Here is a 9,618-nt window from a genome sequence, read left to right on the forward strand (position 1 = left end):
GTCATTGCTTCTCAAAGTGTCAATTTCACTTCTACAGTTTTCCTTTTAGGTGCCTTGTTAGTTATCACAAATCAGGGAGAACATCTAATATTTGTCCCTTTGGGAATGGCTTATTTAACTAAGTATGATGTTTTCCAGATTCATCCATTTTGTTGCAAATGACCGGAGTTCATTTTTTTTTTTACCACTGTGTAGTATTCCATAGAGTATATATCCCATAATTTCTTTATCCAGTGATCAGCTGATGGGCATTTAGGTTGAGTCTTTGTCTTAGCTATTGTGAATTGAGCTGCAATAAACATGGGGGTGCAGATAGTTCTTTTATTTGCTTATTTCATTTCCCTTGGGTAAATTCCCAGGAGTGGGATGGCTGGGTCATGTGGCAGATCTATATTCAGATTTTTGAGGTATCTCCATACTATCTTCCGTAGTAGCTTTACCAGTTTACATTCTCTCATGTCATGTATGGATTTCATTAGTTCATGCATTTGCTTTTGATTACTTCTAAGTAATTCTATGATCGATTTTTTGAATTCCATTTCTGGTATTTCTTCAGTCCCATCATCTTCACAGTCTAGTATTGAAGTGCTATGTTCTTTTGGGAATGTCATGATAACTTCCTTGTTCTTCTTTCTTGGATTAGTGTACTTGTTATTCAGCATTTGTGGAGATACTCATTGGTTTCCTCTTTGATTTTTTGCTGTGGCAGCTTTTGTTTTTGGACTATGTCTGATGGGATTAGTGGAGTGTCTGAGGATAACTTGAGGCATGTGGTAGGAGTGGCCAGGAAGATCTGTTCAGTGCTCCAGGTGAAGGTGTGTCTGAGGTGACACACCCAGGTTTGAGGTAGTAAATTTTTTTTTTTTATTTTTTATCAGAGGGGAGGTTTCTTCTTGTCTGTTGGTATGGACTTAGCGGAGCTCCTCACCTCAAAGGAGACCAGTCCTGGGCGCTAGCCCCAGTTGTGGGGAGCAATCCGGACTAGACTGAGTTACTGGAATTAAGACTTATTCTATGCATCTGCTCTCCCACAATATGGCGCTGGGAGAGAAGTAAACAGCTTCTGCACAGCTGCCTCCAGTTCAACCAATAAACTGTAGGACTTGCTCCTGATTGGAGGAGAGCAGCGTACTCGGCGTGTGGGCAGCCGAGTTGGGATTGGCGGAGGAGGACTATAAAGGAGGAGAGAGACGGCATGCACGGGGAACATCTAAGGGGAACATCTGTGCAGCCCCCGAGAGAGCCGGCCGGCGGAGTGCCGCTCCCCTGCGGAAGTGGGGAATGTGGCCAGGGGGAACTGCCCTTCCACGGAGGTGGAAGGGACAGTAGCCAACCCGGGAAGAACCAGCAGCAAACCCGGGGAGGGCCGAGCAGACGAAAGAACAGCGCAGGGTCCTGTGTCGTTCCTCCACGAAGACGAGGAGCGACATAATGGTGCCGTGACTCGGATATGAAGCCTAGGCAGGGTTTTGTGTCGTTCCTCCATGAAGAGGGGGAGTGACATAATGGTGCCGTGACTCGGATAGGAAACCTGACTCGGATAGGAAACCTGACTCGGATAGGAAACTTAGGAGGGAAGAAATGGGAAAATACCGGAGAGAGAGACTAGCAAAGAGCCTAGGTGCCGGAAGAAGCTATTGAAAGCCTAGGCATAGACTCGGATATGGACTGTGGGAAAGAAGTTAGGATTGAAAGCAAAAGTGAAAGCTTTCATAGACTCGGATGCGGACTATGGCGGGGAAGTTAGGAGATTGAAAGCGAAAGTGAAACCTGGAGGAGGCTTGGACTCGGATACGGACTGTGGGGAGTAGCCAGGAGAAATGAGAGGAATATTGTTGGAAGAAAACTTAAGGAAACATACCGGGTAGAGAAAAATGTTAGGGAGGATGAAGCCGCGAGTGCAGGCCAAGGCGGAGACATAAGCCACCTTGGAATTCTTCAAGTCACCCCGGGGAGCAAGAGGCGAAGATCTGGAACCAGAGGCAGAGACGTGGGCCGCCAGGTTGAAATTCGCCAGGTTAGTCCGGGGAACTTGGACTGAATGCCGGTGGTGGCGGAAACATTCGCGGAAGCCGCCGCGTGCAGAGAGAGCACGGGCCGTGAATAGATAGGGAACGCAGGGCTGGCGCGAGGCCGTGGTGCGGACGCGAAGTGCGTGGAGACCGCGGAGTGTGCGCGCGAAGCCGAGCCGCGCAGATGAGAGAAGCGCGGGCTGAAGCGGCGCAAAGCCGGGAAGCCGCCGCGGGGCGGGCGCTGGCGGGGCGAGGCGCCGGGAAGCCGCGCAGAGCTGTGAAGCCGCCGCGGGGCGGGCGCCGGCGGGGCGAGGCGCCGGGAAGCCGCGCAGAGCCGTGAAGCTGCCTCGGGGCGAGGTGCCGGGAAACCGCGGGGATAAGAGAAACAGAAGTTTAGAAGTAAAATGAGAGAAATAGGAATGCTGGAAGATAGAAGTAAAATGGGAGAAATAGGAATGCCCGGAGATAGAGAAATAGAGAAATAGAAAGGCCTCCCCTCAACATGGCAATGAGAAAGCTTGGATTCGGTCTGCCTGATTAAGTGAGGCGATGAGCACCTGCGGCGGCTAGCAGCTTATGCGCCGCAGGTCACCGAAGACAGGCACGAATTAACATCAGTAAGGCCTCCCCACAATACCGCAATTAGAAGGCTTGGATTTGGTCTGCCTGATTAAGGCGGTAAGCACCAGCAAGCAGCTCGACCAGAGTATGAGCTGCAGGTCACCGAAGATAGGCACGAACCAACACTAATAAGTCTCCCCCACAATATGGCAATGAGAAGGCTTGGATTCGGTTTGCCTGATTGTTAGGGCTTGTAAGCCCCTGCGGGCAGAGCAGAGTATGCGCTGCAGGGCACCGAATACAGGCACGCATCAGCGCCTAAAAACCTCCTCACAACATGGCGAAGAGAGGACCCGGATTCGGTTTGCCTGATTGATAGGACTTGTAAGAACCTGTGGCAACTCTAGCAAGCAGAGCAGAGTGTGTGCCACGGGGCACCGAAGACAGGCGCGTATCAACGCCAAAAATAAAAAGAAAGGGGGATCTGTGGGGAGCAATCCGGACTAGACTGAGTTACTGGAATTAAGACTTATTCTATGCATCTGCTCTCCCACAATATGGCGCTGGGAGAGAAGTAAACAGCTTCTACACAGCTGCCTCCAGTTCAACCAATAAACTGTAGGACTTGCTCCTGATTGGAGGAGAGCAGCGTACTCGGCGTGTGGGCAGCCGAGTTGGGATTGGCGGAGGAGGACTATAAAGGAGGAGAGAGACGGCATGCACGGGGAACATCTAAGGGGAACATCTGTGCAGCCCCCGAGAGAGCCGGCCGGCGGAGTGCCGCTCCCCTGCGGAAGTGGGGAATGTGGCCAGGGGGAACTGCCCTTCCACGGAGGTGGAAGGGACAGTAGCCAACCCGGGAAGAACCAGCAGCAAACCCGGGGAGGGCCGAGCAGACGAAAGAACAGCGCAGGGTCCTGTGTCGTTCCTCCACGAAGACGAGGAGTGACATAATGGTGCCGTGACTCGGATATGAAGCCTAGGCAGGGTTTTGTGTCGTTCCTCCATGAAGAGGGGGAGCGACACCAGTGAGTATATTATTCATCCTCTCTGCCACAAGAACCACACAAAGGATCTGTGCAGTCCTCGGTATAAGCTCAGATTCCCCAGAAATGTCTCTGGCCAGGTAACCGGGGAGCCTTGTGAAGCCTCCCACAGTGACTGCCCAGTGTCCCAGCCACACCCTGACTCCTCCCACACAGCCTCAGTGTTTTCACAGTCCTGGCACACAAGCCTCCCACAGTCACAAGCACCCAAACCTCAGTCTGTTCTCCCCACCAGACTCAGGAGTCTCTGCCTGGCTGGTTACTGGATGCAGACACAAGCTGGTGCAGCTGTTACAGATGTCCAAAATGGGCCTGCTCTCTGTCAGCTTGTTACAGGACGCCTTTGCAGGGTGATCAGGGAGAGAGAAAATGTGCACTCCCTTTGCTTTTCTCCTCTAGTTTGGCGGGTACACTATCCCCCACGTGGCTCCAAGCTAGATTCCCACTAGGCTTTCCTGCGGCTTTTTCACCAGTGGCTTGGGCTGCTGCAGTCTGGTCTCACCTTGCTCTCCAGTGCTGGTGTGAAGACTCTTGGCTGCTGGGGTCCTAAGTTGTGCAAGTCTTCGCCCTCCACGTAGGTCCACTGTGTTCCTCCAATTTACATAAGCGTTTCCTGTGCTGTTTTCTCCCTAAATCTTCCCCGAGCCTGCACTCTTTCTACTTTTTTAAAACTATCTTTTCCTAGACTTGACCAGCAAGCTCCCTCCCTACTCCACCATCTTAATCCAATTCAACTCATCAATTTTAAAATCACTCATAGTCTACAAATCAGAAAGGAAGAAAGGGAGACACCTAAAAGGATCCCCTATTGAATATATTGAACAACTTAACAGTGAGAAATATGGATAAGTGTGAATTTCTATTTATGAGTAGAAAAGTCAACTCTGACTTGGGAAGGTAAAGGAAAGAGCATAAGATTGGAAATTTGGGGGAAAAACAAAACAAAACAAGACAAAACAAAACACAGTGGTAGGAAATTACGTAAGGGCCTCATTCAACCATGTTCATCTAAGAGATGAAGAAGTGTCATGGGCCCTGCACAGTACAACCAGGTTAATCTTCCTGACCTATTTCTTTAATCAGGTCACTCTCCAATGCAAACACCTAAACAGCGGTCCATAGCCTAAACTGTAACAAGCATCCAGCTTCCATATGCTGGGGCCAAGCTAGTTTTCCAGGTCACACAGATTTAGTAGTTCGTGTATGTCGTTGTCGAGCTGGTTGGTCCTTGTTTGTCCTTCTAGCTTCATTGCAGGAACACAATTCTGTGGGCTGGCTCGCATCACTTTCTCTGACAAAATCATCTCTGATGCTCAAAACTGTCCTTTTTCTACAAGGTCCCCAGGTCTGCCACCAGTTTCTGCTCGGAGTTTGCCTGGATCACTGTGGCCAGGAGCAAACTGTGCCTTCCCAGCAACCCGAGAGGCACCCCGACACTGGCCACCTGCTTTCCTCTATTACGGCTTTGACATCCGTGTCTCTCAGCTTTCCTTCAACCTCTCCCCAATCTCTCAGGGCCACGGACTATGTGCTTCATCTCCATACCCTACAGAGTGCTTTGCTCAATGATCCACATAGAGTGGGGCTTTTACACATACTTAGTTGTATGCATGCCTTTAATTATAAATAAATCAAAAAGCCTAACAGTAAAGAGTTATGGTGGATGATAAATGCAGGTGATCAAATCGACCATACTCGACTGTTCTTCTTAAAAACAAACGTATTGGACAGCAGACTCATAGAATGGCAGATGTCTTAAACAGCACTCTGGCCTCAGAATCAGCCCTTAAGGCATTTGAATCTGACTGAAGAGCCCATGAGAGTATTTTAGGCATGGAAAGCCAAGACACTCTGGCAAAAAAAAAAAAAAAAAAAAAAAAAAAAAAAAAAAAAACAACCCTAAATGAAAGATCTCTGCGAGTGAGATCCCAGTGGAAAGAACGAACGGGGCCATCAAAGAAGGAGGTACCTTTCTCTGAAGGGAGGAGAGAACTTCCACTTTGACTATGACCTTGTCTAAATAAGATCAGAGTCGGCGAACTCAAAAGGCTTCCATAGCCTTGGCAACTCATGACAAGAGCCTAGGGTGATTACTGATGCCATAAACAAGAGTGTCAATTTGTTAAGTCAATGACAGGAGTCACTGTGCACTTACTCCTCATGTAGGATCTCTGTCCTTAATGTGTTGTCCAATGTGAATTAATGCTATAACTAGTACTTAAACAGTACTTTACACTTTGTGTTTCTGTGTGGGTACAAACTGTTTAAATCTTTACTCAATATATACTAAATTGATCTTCTGTATATAAAGAGAATTGAAAATGAATCTTGATGTGAATGGAATGGGAGAGGGAGCAGGAGATGGGAGGGTTGCAGGTGGGAGGGAAGTTATGGGTGGGGGGGAAGCCACTGTAATCCATAAGCTGTAGTTTGGAAATTTATATTTGTTAAATAAAAGTTTTTTAAAAAAAACATATTGGGCTAGGCCCTGTGGCACAGTCAGTTAAGCCCCCTGTTTGGAATGCCTGCAACCCATGTTGGAAGTGCCTAGGACCAGGCACTGTCAGCTTCCAATATAGCTTCCTACTGATGTGCATCGTGGGAGGCAGCAGGTGATGGCCCAAGTACCTGGGTTCCTGCCACCCATGTGGGAGACCTGGGTGGAATTCCTAGAGCCTAGTTTCAGCCTGACCCAACCACGGCTATTGCAGGTATTTGTGAGTGAAGCATGGGACAGAAGATCTCTCTCTCTCTCTCTCTCTCTCTCTCTCTCTCTCTCTCTCTCCATCATTCTGCCTTTCCAAAAACTAAAAAAATAAACTTTAAAAACTTCATGTCTTTGCGATGCTACTTAAAAAAAAATACTAGCTGCACAGGGTTGGTACAAGTACCTTCCACCATCCGTAAAGAGATCAATCGTGAGATCCTAGTTGTCAGTGTTTGCCAAGCTGTGTGTGAGAGGGAGGTGACCATTGTCTGTCTCCATGCAGCGCACCCCAGCTTTGCTCAGGATTGCTGTTTGTCAGTGCTCCGATGCTTCTCCACAAGATAGGCACATCAGACAAATTGGGGTTTCCTTCTGGTGCTCAGAGCAGCTGTAACCCAAGGCCAGCATCCAGTTAGAGCTTCCGGTCATTAACCCCCATTGCACAAGACTCGTCCTGTGGAAACACTTCAGCAGCTCGTTGGTGGCAAGCTAAACTATCTGGGTTACTCAATGTCAAATCTATTTTGTGCACTTCGGCAGGATTGCTGCAAGCGTGGTGAAGGTACTAGGGCCAGGGAGGTACAATAAATTGACTCCTGGAAAAACTCCTTCCATGTCAGTGTGACAGAATGAGAAGTACAGAGATCTCTCTACTGCTGTAAATCAGGGCGTTTTCTGAGCTAGATTGAGGTCTGCCCGTGGGACTGCTCTTTTTCCCAGAAAAGAGGCTACGCTTGGTTTGTTTGCCTTGCCTCTGGGGCAGCCCCTAATCTTCTCTGTTCCCTCGTGAGTTTCCAGAGCTAATCCCTGGGGGGAAAAGGAAGACTCTTCTGATGTACCAGCTGCCTTTTCTAAACACTTCATCAGTGAATTATTGCAATCTGCATGAGGTGCTCAAAATAACAGCTCCCTCTAAAGACATCATTCAATCACTTGCAGAACAGGACAAGGAAATACGACCCTCATATAAAACGGCAATCCTTGCCTGGCAGCCAAGAAAAGAAGAGATTCATACACTTGTTCTATTCTGCCGCAAGTCACCATATTAGAGCTGAAAATTTTAATCAAACGAGGAATAGAGTTCAGCGGAGGTATTTGACGTGTCTTCTTTTTAGCAACAGGATTGATGCATTTTAACAGGATTTGACGGTTGAGATTTCTTGGAAGTCTCTCTGAACAGGAAAGAGAAAATGTTAGGTTGCCTTTTTGGGATGCTTATCACTACCTCCACATGCTAATCTATATCCAAGGTGAACCTAGAGGAAAACTTTGAATGATCTTGATGGAGCGATCCCGGGTTTGTATCCTTTCATGCCAGACGGAGTGAATGAAATGTGCTTCTTCCCCTTAGGGGGTGGACATCGCCCAGCCATTCCTGTGATTAAGAATGAGAAGAATCGCACCCTCTGCAGTGGCCTTACAGGAAGAAAAGGGGAACAGATCACTGTAAGAAGAGCAAAACGTATTCGTGATGAATTGTCTCGGATGGAGAAGGAAACGTGAGAATGACAGACGATACCTCCCCCACTGCTTCCCAGGGGGAGGGAAAGCAGCATTGGACCATCAGGACAATTATGATCTGTAATGACAGGATCTTGGAGAGACCTCAGAAGTCAGCAGCCCGAATTGAGAGCTGTGCATGCATCAGGCACAGCCCTGGGCACTCCTGTGAATTTCCTCTACAATGCAACAGCACCTCATCCTTAGAATGGCTACATTACAAGTCCCATTTTTTTTAAAGATTTATTTATTTGAAAGGCAGAGTAACACAGAGAGAAAAGGAGAGGCAGAGAGAGAGAGAGAGAGGTCTTCCATCCGCTGGTTCACTCTCAATTGGTTCCATGGGCCACCCTTTATTTCTCTGTGCTACTTTTATCTATAGATTCTCAACATACCGCAGGTTCTCTCATTGCTTGCATCTCGCTGTTCAGGGAGAATAAATAAAATGTACTCAAATCATGCAGGAAGGTGCAAGCGCATTTACCTGCTCTCTGCACACTTCCTTCTCCTGATCCTTTTGTTTCAGCCTCACACACCGCTTACCCTTTTACCACAGTTGATTCTTTTTGTCTTGCCTTGTTCACTGTTGACTGTCAGCCCTGCAACTTGAGGATGCTTGGGAGTTTCTCTCGGGGCTCTGGACCCACATGACCTTCCAAACCCTAATGTTTCGTTCTCAGAAGCAGCAGCTCTACACTTGAAGTCTTTCTGTCTGGCTGGAGTCATCATTTGTAAAGACCACGTCCTATTTTTTGTACCTTCTCTAACTGACTTGACCTGTGTTGACAGTTGAATGCATTTTTGGCCACATCCTGTCTCCCTTAACCCCCACTCTGTGCCCACATTACGTTGCATTCTGGTGCCTGTGGTCTCAGCCATTCTACCACAGACCTCCCTCCACCATCGTCACTGTCTAACCAGCTACCCATTATCTTCGTGTTGAGCTGTAGCTCTGGCTGTGTCAAACAACAGTTCTCTCATGGCGCTGTGTAATTTGGAGAAACATCTGCCCCATCTACATCATCATGCAGAACTTCCCAGGAAGCCCAGTTAAAAATCCAGACTTTGATGCACGAAGCCTTTACTGAAAGAATCCCTAATGTTGAATCCAGGGCCATTTATTGATCACTGGCCACCGCTTTGCTTTCCTAACCAAGCAACATGCTCTATGTGCCTGTCAGCTGAGACTTCCTTTTCCAACTACAACTAACTAACTGGCTTTTTCCAGTAAATGGTGGTACCTGTTAAGGGTCAAAATCTAAATGGCTCAGGGCAGGTGTGTCACCGACTGTCAAGACACTGGTTAGAGAAAGAGTCATCAAAGAAGGAGACACTTTTCCCTCAAGGGAGAGGAGAACAGCCTCTTTGCTGATGGCCATGTCCAAATAACGACGCAGTCAGTGGTCACAAAAGGCTTCCATAGCCCTGACAGCCCATGACAAGAGCCTCGGATGATCACTGATGTCATAAAAAAAAAAAAAAAAAGAGTGTTAATTGTTAAAGTAACAACAGTAGTCACTGTGCACTTGCTCCCCAGGTAGGACCTCTGTCCCTATTGAATTGTAATATGAGAATCGACTGCAAATTCTCTCCCCAAACTGTACTCTACATGTTGTGTATGAGTATGGGGGCAAATTGTTGAAATCTATGATTAGCATAGAGATGGTCCTCTGTATACAAAGTTATACTAAAAATGATCCATAATGAAGAAGGAGATGGGAGAGGGAATGGGAGACGGGAAGGGAGTGGGGTGGGGGGCATCAGAGAAAGAACCACTGTATATAAAAATGTA

At 47.8% G+C, this 9,618-nt stretch overlaps 1 long non-coding RNA gene across 1 annotated transcript; it reads left to right on the forward strand.

Moving 5' to 3' along the window:
- Nucleotides 1-882: 882 nt before the first annotated feature.
- On the forward strand, nucleotides 883-9,362 carry LOC149121736 (uncharacterized). Its single transcript, XR_016222504.1, has 2 exons — nucleotides 883-2,017; nucleotides 7,678-9,362. It is a non-coding gene; the product is annotated as an uncharacterized LOC149121736 (long non-coding RNA).
- The last annotated feature ends 256 nt before the right edge of the window (nucleotides 9,363-9,618 follow it).

Source organism: Oryctolagus cuniculus, chromosome 16 (genome assembly GCF_051225735.1).
Source record: "Oryctolagus cuniculus isolate XC-2025 breed Fujian yellow rabbit chromosome 16, ASM5122573v1, whole genome shotgun sequence".
Lineage (NCBI taxonomy): Eukaryota > Metazoa > Chordata > Mammalia > Lagomorpha > Leporidae > Oryctolagus > Oryctolagus cuniculus.